Source organism: Peromyscus californicus, unplaced genomic scaffold (genome assembly GCF_007827085.1).
Source record: "Peromyscus californicus insignis strain IS unplaced genomic scaffold, ASM782708v3 Scaffold_16__1_contigs__length_79575227, whole genome shotgun sequence".
Classification (NCBI taxonomy): domain Eukaryota; kingdom Metazoa; phylum Chordata; class Mammalia; order Rodentia; family Cricetidae; genus Peromyscus; species Peromyscus californicus.
In genome coordinates this window covers 46,374,175-46,387,025 of record NW_026294458.1, presented here as the reverse complement: position 1 = coordinate 46,387,025, position 12,851 = coordinate 46,374,175, and the positions used below count along the sequence as shown (strand labels likewise).

Genomic DNA, 12,851 nt, shown 5'->3' with positions numbered 1-12,851 from the left:
CTCCAGGCCTTGGCACACCTGCCTTTGGTACAGGCCTCTGGGCATGACCAGTGTGCTTGCAGCCTGGGGGCAACACCTGGACTGCACTCTCCTGCTTCCAGCAAGGCAAACAGCAATAGCGACTCCACATTGCAGGCTGACATTCAGAAATGCCGTGTTCTTTGTCAGCTGCTGCTGCTCTCCCATGTCGATATCCGTCCCTGCCGTGTCTCTAATTTAGTCATTCTTCTCAAGTAGCTCCTTTGCACCATCTTTCTTTCCTTCCAATTTCATGAAATCACTTTCTAAAAGCATCTTCCAGTAGGACCTGAATTTTATCTTTTTTTTTTTTTAGTTGTCCCATAGCGGGCTCTAAAGACTTCTTGCAGCAGATCAGTGTTGGGGCTAGGGCTTTGGTTCCTCTGCTAGGGCTCCATCTTGGAGGCTGCAGGGCTGACTGAGAGAGTGGGAGGGGACACTGGCTTGATTGGTGGTGGCATCTCTCATCTGTGCACTGAGCCCCGCTTGACTGCTGCAGATTATCAGCTGTAGCCTGGTGTGGCATACTGGGAGCCGGTGTGCCGGGAGACTCCATCAGGCCTCCACCTCTAACCCACCACAGGAACTGTGTGCACCAAGGCCATCTTGGCTCCATCTCTCCTAAAATCTTAATTCTAGTCCACTGTTCTCAAATAGCATTGCACCTAAAAGTAACAAGGGAATCCGTCAAAAGCATGTTTGGGGATTAACACGCAGATGTTCTGACTCAGTGTGTCTAAATCAAAGTAAGAAATATACATATTTGGCTCCAATATAGTGTGTTTGACTAAATATCTAAGACCCTAAGCAAGATATCCTCAAGACTAGGCCTTCCAAAACCCTGTCACAGACAGTAAAGTGTTTCATGGTGCACCACCCCTCTCTAGGATTTACATACAGATAAAAGTTGATGAGGTGGGGACAGGTATTTTTCACAGTGATACAACCACTGATAAGGTTGCTTCTCAAATGACCTCCCAGCTAAGGTCCTACAAACAATCCCAGTGAAATCCCTGAATCAAAGAAGAAGACGTGAAAATAGAGACGTGTTAATTGGGAAGAGGAAGGATTTTAAGAGCAGTGGGAAAGGGATAAGAAAATATCAAGGAACTAAATATTATCAAAATATATTATGTACCTGTGTGGAAACGCCATATTGAAATCCATTATTGTGTATAATTAACAGATGTCAATAAAAGTTTTTTGGGAAAAAACGTACAGCCATTAGGAAATACAGAAGAGTGAGCCATTCTGCTTGAACTTGCCTTTAAATCAACCCAGGACAGTTTTAAGTATTCATCCATTTGTTCATTCAAACAGGAAATAATTTGTGCATGCCTACATTGTGCCAAACATTATAGCAGTCATTGATGATGGAAAAACCGTTAAACAGTGGTGTACACTTAAAACAGCAACAACCTGAACAGTACACAAACCTTAGCCTGGGCTTTTCCTTAGGGCTAATTCTCTCGTCTGTTTATAATGAAGCAAACATTTTCATCAGGCTTGAGAAATAATCTTAGCATGTATCCATAAGTTACCATTTCCATAATTTCAAACCACATACCGTAAATTTGTGCAGAATTGATCACTATTTGACAAATAAGCTGTTCCATGGAGCTTTAAGAGATGAATTCAACCCTGGTGTTGTTTGATTGCTTGAAAATCCAGTCTCTCCATGGAGCCTAAATTTGTCCTGAAATTTGATTGATGAACAGTGTGTTACAATACAGTGAACTTTTTGTTCCATTTAAATCTTCAGGATAATCCAAAACTATGTTGACTGAGGCACTTAGAGTGTCATTTCCTCAAGGTAATAAAATGCACAAGAAGCAACAATAGCTAGTCATAACATCTTTTGAAATCAGTTCAAATCTGTCTTTGAACTTCAGCTTTTAATTAGTCATTAACAACAAGGACAGGGACTCAGTGCTCACAAAACCTCAATGGTCTCAGTGTTATCACATGAAGTAGTTGTCACAGAGAGAAAAACCTCTGCTGTTTTATTTCAGAACACTTTAAAGAAAGGCATCCACCACCCAAATCACTAACAAAAACTGGGTACACAATTTATCAAAAATAGTTCTTTAGACCTCTGTAGACAGTGTGATCTGTTCACTAAAGGGAAGTGCTACACGTTATGAGACACTCTCTCAAGTAGAAATGTGACTTAATGATCATACTTTAAAAGTACAGTGTCTTCTTATATCTGGTAGTGAAATTCTACTTTGATTATCTATATATCAGTTTCATTGAAATCTAGAATAATGTTGTCCAAAGTAAGACTCAAAATTCAAAGAGCAACCATAAACAATTAGATACTAAAAACTCTATTCTTAATATATGATTTTCCATTTGTATTTTTTAGTGTTTTATAGTATAAATATATAGTAAAATCATGCACCTATAATATAAAACAGGAAAATATCAGATCCTTAGTATCAAAAACTACTGTGCTCATTATATTTTATGATATATCTATAATAAATCATATAAAATTTCCCATGTATATTGGGGATCAAGAGTTCAAGGCAATGCTCCTCTACACAGTAATCCTGTGAGGTTAGTCCACAATTCTATATTGCATCAGTTCATGCAAATGACCTTACTCGTAGATGGGATCCAGGACCAACAACAAAAGAGAGAATTGTTAGCAGGTTTTTTAGCTTTTTGGTTTTGCCTTTTGTTTTCTTGCAGTGTTTTGTCACTATGCATATATGCACGTGTCCTGCAGGCATGCCTGGTGTTAGCAGAGGCCAGAAAAGGGCATCAGATCCTCTGATACTACAGTTATACATAGTTGTGTTCTACCATGTGGATGCTGCGAACCCATGAGCAGGTTTCTAAAAGGATATGGTTTTGGGATTGGGAGAGAAAGCTCAGTAGTCAAGAATTCATAAAGGCCCTGCACAGGACTCAAGTTTGGTTCCCAGAACCCAGGTTGGGTTGCTCCCACTTGCCTGTAACTCCAGCTTCAGGGATCCCCTGGTCTCTGAAGATACTACACCCACATGCACATATACACACTCAGAAACACACATCATGAAATATATATATATATATATATATATATATATATATTTTTTTTTTTTTTTAAAAGGCATGGTACTGACAAAGGAAGTTGAATGACACAGGTAATTATAGGACAATGGATAAATGTGAAGTTCTCATGTACATGAAATTACATAATATTTGCAATGCACAAGCTAATCTAACATCTACCATATAATTTTTTAAAGACTTCAATCTATAAAATGAATTATACAGTTCCAAATATATTATAAATGCTATTATACAAACCTGAACATGTATATAAGTAACTATAAAAATATACACATTTATTTATACTACAATAAATTTTAATGTGTATATATTATAAATAATACACCTTATTTCATAGCCTAACATCTAAATTATATTTATGCCAGGAAAAATATCTTATCATTTGAAAATCACATTCTGAATAACTGAGTCATTTCATAGAATTGAGTGAAAATGTTTTTTTCTTCAGTTTACTATTTGATAAAATAAAAGTTGAAAAGTATTCATCTTCAGAGTCATAATGATATTATATATTTCAGATAGGAGGAAATATATGCAGTTCTAGGGATTTTAGAATTTGGGCATTTCTGTTGTATAGAAGCAATGGATATATATAAATTATTAAACACACACACACACACACACACACACACAAATCACTAGTTTCAACAACTTGAAGGGACTCATCTTTTCATAGCCAAGATTAAGTGCAAGGAAATCCTAAGTGGAATCACTGAGGGTCCACTTTTCTAGCAGTGCTAAATGGGAGCCTGAGCTTATTCCTTTCTTTTCTCATTTTTTTTTAATATAGTGTTCCAATTTGCTCTGTTTTAACCAAAAAGATTTTTTTAAAGTCATATAGCCTCTGTGAAAAGTGGAATACTTCATAACTACATAATGGCTTCATCAACAAATACGCGTCTGCTTCCTGCAGTGAAGCCACAAGTATGTTGAAAGGCCCTGGCTTTCGGCAGGATGTACAAAGATCTCCATTCCAGTCTCTTTTGGACCATTTCCCCCTCTTTGTGGTGGCAGTGGTTGTCTGGCTGTGTGGGTGTACATTTAAAACACATCTTACAGATTTCTTAATAGTGCATTCTTTGGGAAGAAGAGAAACCGTTTTTCCTATGCTATAAGCACTCAAAACACTTCTTTTATGATTTATCATTTTTCTTTTTCATCAGTAATACATGATTGATTAACTGGTGGTAAATAGAGATTGTTGAGGTATAAAAAAAAAAAAATACCTCAAGTGTTTCGTTGGTAGACACCAAACATTTTGTATTCATTTATTGTGAGTGCTATAAAACATGTGAGGGGCAAATTAATATTTCAAGTAGACTTTTTCATAGTGGGTTAAAGGAATTCTCATTTACTTACTGTATAGGTGTTCCTTCTGGTCATGTGATGCACTTCGTATTAACATGTTCATTTGTTCACAATCTCCACTTGATGAACTTAGCTGTGGGGTGCTCTGGTTCTGAAACCATTACCATCCCCAGCACATACACACAAGGAGTCTTCTAGGTCAGATATTACAGAGGGCATGTATCCTGAGGATTGTTGTGACCTACTTAGACTGCTGATATGATTAGCTGATGAGTGGGAAAGTTTCCCCAGGGAGTCTCCTCTCATCTGTGCCTCTCATAGCCAGCCAGTCTTCAGTAACGCAAACAAGCCTGGTCTCTTCTGGTTCATTTTGTTTCAAAGCTAAGTTTTGTATCCTTTTGTAAAATTCTTTCAAGAATAATATTGACATATTAAGAGAAGTTTTCTGTGGCTACTTCACTGTCTAAGAGATAGTTTTAAATAAATTAGTGTTATTTCCAAATTCCAAAAGCCTCTCATGAAATTATTGTATCCTCACTTTGTAAATATGATTCTGTCCCTTTCCTTGTAATTACACCATAACATTGAATTATTTCTCCTTATGTGACCTCTTATACTTTCTTTTCTAAAGATTTATTTTTATTGGTTGTGAGTGTGTGTGTGTATGTGTGTGTGTGTGTGTGTGTGTGTGTGTGTGTGTGTGTGTGTGTGTGTGTGTGTGTGTCTGTGTGGGTGCACATGTGCACATGTGTGCCCTGTGTGTAGGTAGGTTCCTGGAGAAGCCACAATAACACATCAGATCCTTTGAACCAGAGTTATAGACAGTTGTGAGGCACATGATTTGGATGCTGGAACTGAACTCCAGTCCTCTTGGAGAACAGGATGTACCCCAACCATGGAGCCATTTCTCCAGTCCCGACTCTTAGTTCAGTACTCTGTGGTTTTAAAGTCTTTAAGAGAGAGAGAGAAAAAAACCAGCCTGGCTGACTCAGGTGTTTTCAATTCCCAGGACACACATGGTAGAAAAGAACCAACTCTTGCAAGTTGCCCTCTGACCTACACACACACACACACACACACACACACACACACACACACACACACACTCCCATGCACATACACTAAATAAATAAAATGCAATTTTAAAAAGTTTAAAAATTAAAGCCTTTAAGCATAATGTCTTTATCATTCTCATTCATCTTTCTTCCTTGCAGATCTCTACAGTAAGGAAGTTAGTCCTCATTAATCTTCCTTCCAACCCGCCCAGCCTAAATGACTCAACTTCTTATACACCATTGTTTTGTCCTGTTTTACCAAATACGGAAAAAAGTAAATCTTTGACCTTTATAAGATCACATCTTATCTTAGCAACTATACTTTATCAATTTTCTGATGTCTAGATTGCTAGCAGAACCTTCTTGCTTGTGTCATTTGCAATTTTTCTTATTTCATCCTTATTTGTGAACTTTAGTCCTTCGTGGATGGCAGCTTCATGTTTTCATGACTAAAACTCCATTGTTCTAATTTAGGCATGGCAGATGCTGCCATACAATCTCGGATTGGTTTTAAAGTGTCACTTTTACCTTCCTAAACCATCGAGCCAAAGGAACGTGCCAGGCATTCCCACTCACCTAAAAAGCTTTTAAAACTTTACAGAGAAATTATATAATAAACAATCCATTAGAGCTCACCAGAATAAATTCTCACTAGGATTTCACACTCAAAGTTAAGTGTGTGCATTCACTGATAACATAAGTGAGTTCAAGGTACAGGAGGCCTTTGGTTCTGGAACCAGCTGTGATGCAAACATCCTGCCTGCAGAGGCCTTCTTCTCTGTAGGACTTCACAGCGATAGGCACTGGTAACACTTCAGAATGCAGATACCACTATGACCCCACTGCTTTCCCAAACTGCAGCCCACATTTGCAGAGCTCTGTCATACGTGAATCAGGTGCACAAACGTATACACATTATTTCAGGCAATACTCCTATCAGGCCTGCAATTCATGCCAAGTCATGCCACGATCTTCATAAATTCACACCTCAGAAATTGAACATTCCGAGGAGCTGCAGCCTGGAGTCCACACAGGCAGGAGACAGGATTGGAGTTCAAGCCCAGGCAGGTTTGACTGTCATGTCAGTGTCTTCCCTGTGCTCTCTGTCTGTGTCTTACTTACACTGCTCATGAGTCATGTCAGATTTGTCCCTCTCCTAATGCATTTCAGCCATTAGTCTACGTGACAGTTCCAAAGAACTTCCTTCTGAACACAAGGATAGAGCTTAGAAGGACAAACTTTAAAAAGTTACCATAGAGTTTAAAGTAACGTAAAAGGTAAAAAATAATGTGCTGGAATTAACATCTGGAGTATGATTTTGCATACACACACACACACACACACACACACACACACACACACACACACACACCATACACATCCTCTTTGCTAAAACAAAAACTAATGAGTGAGCATCAATTTCTGGGTACATTGCATCTCTGCCCTTGGGAAGTCTCCTTTTTCTGGGAAGTGTAGTTTATGCTTCAATACTGTGGCTGAAATGAAGTAGTTTCATTTGTAGATACGTGCTTTAAATCAGTGCTTTCATAGACAGAAATTTTAATATTTCAAAGATTGTGTCTTCATATCATAAACTAGACTTGGGGCTTCTCTAAATTGGAGAAAGTTATCCAAAACTTTCAATCTTCCCAGCTTTCATAACATTATCACAAGGATCCCTCTTCTCTGTTCCCCCTGACTTACAATTATAAATCAAAGAATAGAACAATTATCTCACCATAGAAGATATGCTGAACATTCCTCTAAAGGAGATCATTACTCGTTTTCAAAATTTTATGGCTTTAAAAACCTTTTCAGTTTTCCTGATGAATTTTTACCAATTGACCAGTAATCAAAACAACAAAAATAGCTCAAGTAATTTTATAATGTTGCTCACTCAGGGAACTTACAAAATATTTCCCTTTGGATGCCAGCTTTGCTTTGTTTTAGGAGTGTGATCCAGCTCCCAGTTAAAGAATTCTGGCTTTTCTTTGAAAAGTACTTATTTGCCTCCCGACTGCGATCATGTGCTTTCAATTTCTTCTGCATTTCACCACTTACTTTCTACAGCATTCTTTTATGGCTGAGCGACTGCCTGGCAAAATAGGAACTGAACCACAGTATGTAATTAAGTTCTTTGCACAATGGAAGTTAGTCATCAACAGGATTACACCACTGAGTCTGGATGCTGCAGGGGGAGCGAACAGCTCAAACAGAGAATTCTCCTACAGCCAGTGTCCTGAAGCATGGCATTGAGTCCTCCATGCTGTCTTGATGTCATAACAAGAATCTCCAATAATTTGTTCTTCCAATTGAAAAAGAATCCATGATAAGTAGTAGCTTATGCCTTTTATATTTTTACAAATATTTTATGTGGTAACAACTCTGAATGGAGGTTTGGAAAACATCAGTAGTGGAGCTTCACTATTTAAGCTGTGTTTTTGTTCATAGCTTAAAAAAAACATTATAAATCATAAAGCTACTTTGGAGAATAATAAAACAAATGCAGTTCCCCCTAATGTAATGTAAACCTAACAATTAATGAAATAGGATATCGTATGAACTAGTTTAGAATCTTTGAATAGATTTCAGTTCTTTAAAATAGAACATTTGTATTTAAGGGTGATTTTAAGATTGAGCTAGAGAGGCTGGTACGATGGTTCTGCTGTTAAAGGCACCTGCTGTTGAGCCCGGTAACCCGAGTTTAATCCCCAGTTTCTGCAAGGGTTGAAGGAGAGAATGGAATTATAAGTTGTTCCCTGACCTCTGCACGAGTGCTGTGGTGTGTGTGCACACCTCCTTTCAACCTCACCCTCACACATCTGAATGCACACACACAAAAATAACAAAGGTAATAGAAAAAACAATACTCTGGAGCTGTTTTAACATATGATGCAAAATTCAATTTCAACTTCATGATCAGATATGTACCTAGAATGAAAAGTAAAATGGAAAGCCCTTATGTGCTTGAAAAAGTAATAAAAGGGTGAACTGGGACAATAACCCAGCTAGTAAAATGCTTGCTCTGTGAGTAGGAGTACCTAAGTTTTCATCCTCAGTTCCCATACACAAAGGGCATGGGCCGTACTGCAATCCCCATCCTGGGGAGGTAGAAAAAGAAGGATTCTTGGAACTCCTCAACCAATCAGCTGGTGACCCCAGGTCCCACTGAGAGATCCCATCTCAAAACAAAACAAAAATAACAAATAAGACAACTAAAAGCCAGGTGGCCGGAGCTTGAGGTTAACCTCTGACTTACACACATGCACACACCCACCCCACACCCACACACACCCACCTACCCTCCCCACACACACTCACACCTGTAGATACACAGGCAACCTCTCAAATACAAAAATAATGAAAGAAGGAACATTGTAAGTATGGCTTTCTTGGCAACATTTTTTTTTTTCAAGAAGCAACCCTGTTATTATTTTTTAAGAGGAAAATAATTCATATTATCAAAATACTTCTGAATATGATTAAAATAATATCAAGAGGGTCTAGGTAAGGTGCCAGTGAAGATAAACACACACAGTGTGGAATTCTACAAGTATAAAAGTAATCATAAAACTCAGAATTTCAGTGCCTTCATTTGTTTGTGATATAGTGAAAAAGAGGCTTACAGAAAGAACTTTGCTTTGGAACTAAAGTATTCAGAAAGTCCTTGCCCAACTTAGATCTGAAATCATCTCATCCGCATTATCCTCTAATAATGTCAAAGTTCCAATTCTTAGACAGAGGGTTACCTTGTATTCTAACCTGAATTCTCTACAGTCACAGACAGGGTCCTGTATCAACCCCCTGTGTGTAGCTTCCGGCTTTCTTGACTGTGTTTGCCAACACTGTCTTTGTAGTGCTGTGTACTTTTGACCTCTTTGTCCAGAGTCAGATGGCTTTGGCTGTGTGAGTTTATTTCTGGATCTTGTATTCTACTTCACTGATCTAAATGTTTGTTTGAGGGCCAGCACCATGCTGTTTTTATTACTACAGCTCTGTGATATAACTTGCTGTTGCTTCTTCACAATGAATGAAATGGTTGTTGGATCGGAGACAGCCTGTATAGGGATGGAGAAAATCTTTGCCAGATATTCAGTGAATATAGAATACATAAATAATTCAAAACATTTAAACACCAAAGAACTCATGATTTAACCAGTAACTGGGCAAGTTAAATGAACAAACATTTTTCAAAGAGATGAAGGGAAATTAGCCAATAAGTGCATTAAAATGTTTTTATTATGTTTAGCCATGAACAAAAAATGTAAATCGAAACTACCATGAGATTTCATCACAACCCAGCCACAATAGTTATTTTCATCAAGAAAACAAAAATCAATCAAACAAACAAATATGCAAGCAAACAAACAAACTAAAATACTAGAAAGTGTCCAGAGAAAATTTTTATACATTATTAGTAGGAAAGTAAATTAGTCCAGATACTATAGAAATTAGTCCTAATAGAAGTAACAATGATCTAGCTATGCCACTCTTAGGTACAAACTCCTAGTAATCTAAGTCAGAACACCTTATAGGCCTGTCCATCCATGTTTATTATGACAGTATTCACATTAGCCACAATATAGAATCATCATAGCTGCATATATATGTGAGTTTAGCACACATACATATAAAAGTGTGTGTGGTGTAGTTTTAATATATATAAGAGTTTTTGCAGTGATAATAATATCATGCAATTTTCAGGAATGTGTGCATAATTGGAGATCATCATGTTTTAAGAAATGTGAAATTGAAGGGCTCTGTTAAAGAAAAGAAAGCGATCAGAGAAACTATGGGTGAGAAACCGAGGATAGTTGGGGTGAAGGTGATCAATTCAGATACTATGCATGTATGAAAATATCACAGTGGAATCGTTATTCTGTATACTTAATATGCATTAATACAAAAGAAGAGTGGCTAATAATATGATCTTATGATTTATAATTTGCAAGGAAAAACTCTGTTTTGATATTTTTGCTGTAAAGTTTTAATTATAATAACAGGCACTTAAAAATACTGATCATAGGGAACCAAGAAAAATGAAGATGTTCAATGTGAGTATTCTGTTCAAAACTTAGGGATCACACTAGGCATAGCACTGTGGAGCTCGTAGACATGCAGAGCCTGCAGTATAACATGCTTGTGAAACAGGTCACATTTAGATCTCTGTGGAAAAGTAAGAATGACTGGTACCTCATGTGGACTTGCAGACTATTGAGCTGGATGTACAGAGTAACCGTTATTGTCATGCCCAGAAGGATTCTGTCAGTCACCCTGACCCAAAAAAGGAGTACTGGGTCAGGCTCAAGATATATGTGGCTTCTGCCATCTATCTGATGTTCTTGATCCGAGATGCCTTTGGTGGGCACCTGGCACATAGCTTAGCCATCATGACTGATGCAGCTCACCTGCTTTCCGGTTTTGCCAACATGCTCTTTCTCCCTCTGTGTCTCTTCATGATCAGCTACCAAGACCATGATCTATTGCTGTTAGTGAGCTGAGGTGATTGTGTTGTCTCTGCAGTCTATCTGGGTGGTGACTGGTGGGCTCCTATACTTGGTTGTATATTGGTTGATTTCTTTAGATTATGAGATCAAAGGGACACATTGATCAGCACACTGTGGCTGTTGAACATCATAATGGGGTTGACTCTTCATCATTCTGAACAATTGAAATAGCCATGGCCAGGGGCATAGCCATGATAACAAGAGCTAGCAACAGGAGAATCCCAATGTCTGAGCTGCCTTCATCCATGTGGTTGGGAACTTTGTGCAAAATGTGAGTGTATCAGTTGCAGCCTATATTGTATATGTCAATCTTGAGTACAAGTATGTGGATCCTATACACACGTTTATCTTCTCCATCCTTATCTTGGGGACAATGTTAATTATCCTGGGAGATGTGATCTTTGTACTTGTGGAAAGGAAAACCAAAGTTGTGGACTTCACATCTGTGAAGAATCTGCTACTGTCTGTGGATAGCATGGAAGCTTTGCACAGCATGTATGTCTGGGCTCTGACAGCGGCCCACATAATCTGTCTGTCTGCATAACCATCATTCAGAACGCCAAAGTGCAGCCCGTGTTGAAGACAGCTAGGGATCTCCTCCAAAGGAAGTTATGTTTTTACACTATAACTAACCAAACTGAGAGCACTCTCAGGAAAGGAAGGACTGCTGGGAGTTTCAAGGTCTCTTGGACCAATTGCTTGGCTAGGTGCCACAGGGATATGGCCAGGGCATATGGGTGGCACACTGAGTGTCCAGCCAGGACTCTGAATCTTCTTCAAGTTCAAGAAATAGCTTGAGCCACTTCACAGTGGAGCCTCTCCTCCTTTCCTCTCATGAGCCCACAGCCAGCCTCAGGACAGGCATGAGGCAGATACAAAGCCAGCATGGCCCTACTTCTCTACAAGGGTCAGCTCCTAGCAAGGCTGTGTTAGGGCTGTATCCTGATGTCATCCCAACACCACAGCTGGGAAGGCTCTGAGGAAACAGCACAGTTTCCAGAAGGGGAATCTGGGCTTTCCTTTACCACCCAGGGTCATTATGTCTTGAACCAAGAATTGAGCAAGATACATGTTGCTGCAGAACTGGGGCATCCTTTTGTGGCTATCTACTCTAGTTGATAAAATAATGTTCAATCAAGGGTGTAAAATTATAGATATCCAAAGATAGTCTGTGACTGGTGTTTTCTAAAACTAATTTTTAGATTGTGAATTCAGTTTTCCTTTTATCAGAGATCATAAATGCCTTTTAGTTGATAGTGGTGGGATAAGACCACTTGACTTACTCCTCTAGTCACTATAGCATTTTAAACTATTTGAAAATTAGAGTGACAGACAATAATTGATGGAATAAAGATTATGAGCAAGTCTAGCTTAATTTTGGAAACAGATTTTTAATTTTCCTGTGACCATTCTGCATCCACCCCCCAAGATTACCTGTAACTTTTCCCAGTTTCTTTCCTTGAATTTTAGGATTCCATCAGAGTCCTTTGCTCAGCATTTTGCTGTAGCTATTTTCTCCAGGAAACTTACCTTTTAATGAGCTGGCAAATGCCTATAGATTAATACACTGCCTCTTCAGCAAAAGCAAGAAATGCACTGGGGCTTATTCCAGAGAGTGCTCCCATAGATGTGATACCCTTCAGGCTTTGAGCATTCTTGGAAGCTGTTTTATGACAGTATTCCTTTTACATGAAAGAAGAGAGACCTACTGAAATTGTCCTATAGTGGGGAGAGACAGGCCTGACCTCAGAACTAACTTTTTCTCCTAAAATTTATTTATTTTTAATATATATACATATATATGTGAATGTTTTGCCTGCATATATGTCTGTGTATCATATTATGCAGTACCCAAGAAGACTGACAGATGGCATCAGATCCTTGGGGCTTGAGTTACAAA

At 38.4% G+C, this 12,851-nt stretch overlaps 1 pseudogene; it reads left to right on the top strand.

The window, feature by feature from the left end:
- Nucleotides 1-10,559: 10,559 nt before the first annotated feature.
- On the top strand, nucleotides 10,560-11,749 carry LOC128111437 (zinc transporter 2-like; annotated as a pseudogene).
- The last annotated feature ends 1,102 nt before the right edge of the window (nucleotides 11,750-12,851 follow it).